Source organism: Hibiscus syriacus, unplaced genomic scaffold (genome assembly GCF_006381635.1).
Source record: "Hibiscus syriacus cultivar Baekdansim isolate YM2019G1 unplaced genomic scaffold, ASM638163v2 tig00002894_pilon, whole genome shotgun sequence".
NCBI lineage: Eukaryota > Viridiplantae > Streptophyta > Magnoliopsida > Malvales > Malvaceae > Hibiscus > Hibiscus syriacus.
The window spans coordinates 63,825-65,708 of record NW_024061955.1 but is presented as its reverse complement, the minus strand read 5'-3'; the positions used below and the strand labels follow the sequence as shown (position 1 = coordinate 65,708).

General features: G+C 35.5%; 1 pseudogene; it reads left to right on the top strand.

Moving 5' to 3' along the window:
• The first annotated feature begins 512 nt into the window (after positions 1-512).
• LOC120162849 lies at positions 513-1,009 on the top strand (annotated as a pseudogene).
• Positions 1,010-1,884: the final 875 nt, after the last annotated feature.

Below are 1,884 nucleotides of genomic sequence, written 5' to 3'. Positions count from 1 at the left end.
GAATCTCAACAATATGTTTAGAAGATAATGGAAGAACATGATGTTTCCACAAAATACAGATTAATTATTCCATCTTGAATCTGTAATCCATTTTGTCTACAACTCAGCGCTCTGTAATTTGCAATTATCATTCTATTTTGGAAAAGCCTGCAGCACCAGCAATTAACTTTATTGATGAAATATCAAGTACTGAGTTCGAATTCCGAGAATTAGTTTCTCATTAAATATTTCTTTCTCCTACTTATTCTTCAACTAGTTACTTTTCTTTCATGCTCAACCATGCTTGTTAAGTTCATTAATCATTAATCCAGTTCAAACGTTAGAAAATGGATTCAAAGTTAAATTTTATACTTACAAAAAGATAATTAATTGCCCGAATTGATATTCTTTGCTGGTTTCAATTATCACATAGATGAAACAATTCTGCAAATCATATAGTTCATGCTAAGGCAGATCTGCAGTTTCATCCTGTAGAAGCAATGGGACAATGGCAATGTGCTATAATACAATTCCCCATCCTCAAACACTTGTACTTCTCTAAGCGAAAGCAAGCCAAGTAGGGTTTTGAGAAGATCAAAATGGCTTCAAAAAGATCAGCTTCCGTGGCCCTCTTTTTGGCACTCAACATTCTCTTCTTTTCCCTTGTCAGTGCTTGCAACTCCTGCCCTTCCACCAATCCTAACCCTAACCCAAGGCCGAGGCCAAACCCCACTCCATCTGCGAGAGGCAAATGCCCCAGGGATGCCCTTAAATTAGGTGTCTGTGCCAATGTGCTTAACTTGGTCAATGTTGTAGTTGGTTCACCCCCGGTGAAGCCATGCTGCTCCCTTCTCCAAGGCCTGCCCGACCTCGAAGCTGCCGTTTGCCTCTGCACCGCACTCAGAGCTAACGTTTGGGCCTGAACCTTAATATCCCAGTTTCCCTTAGCTTGCTTCTCAACGTTTGCGGAAGGAGTACCGACTTCCAATGCTAAATTGTCAGTTTTCAGTATCATCGTCTTTGTCATGGTTTCCAGTATTTGTAGTAAATCAGTGTTTTCGTTTGTTGTTATAGTTTCCTAGTGGGAATTGATGCCGAATAAGTCTAATACTTTTCTTCAAGTGTTTTTCTTAGAGATTTATGTATCTCCGAGGGACATGAAAAGATTTGTATTAATTATATTCCTTGCTGTTTCTTTTTCCATTTACCAATAAGATCCCTAAAGCTAGTTATATACTTCACCTGAATTGGGAAGCTTAGGGTTTGTTAGCCTTCGGAATCAATGATTCAAACCCCTGAACTATTCTCGTGGTCTGAAATAATTGCAGTTTGTTCACTTCATTCGTACAAGGGATGAGCATGTGTTTTGATTATAATATAATTAAAATGTAAACACAAAATCTTCTTACAGCTTTCCCTTCGAAGTAGACATCTCCAACTCAACCTAAGCAATTGTGCTTAATTAACAATATAAAACAGAAAACAACTCTGATGCAACCGAATTTTGATTAGTTAACGTTGTACTTTGAATATTAACAAATCCCCGTAATTATTATCATAATTTAATTCTTCCAACTGTATACACTAAGTGAATGGTTCTTTAGTAATGCTAATAAACCCACGCATAAACGAATACAGGTTCAAACCCTATGTACTTATCATATATCTTTGCACTCCAATTCAATTAGGACGAGTATTCAATCAAGTTGACTTAGGGCGGAGAAAAATTAAGTTGTTCGATTTTATGATTATTATTTTATCAGTTAAATTTTATTTAATTTTTTAGGTTGATTTTATGAAATTCGAATCAAATTGAATATATTTATTTTAATTTTTTTTAAGTTGGTTTTCATATTTTTTTTACACGTGTAAACAAGATTTGTAATGCTATTTAATAAATCGCAC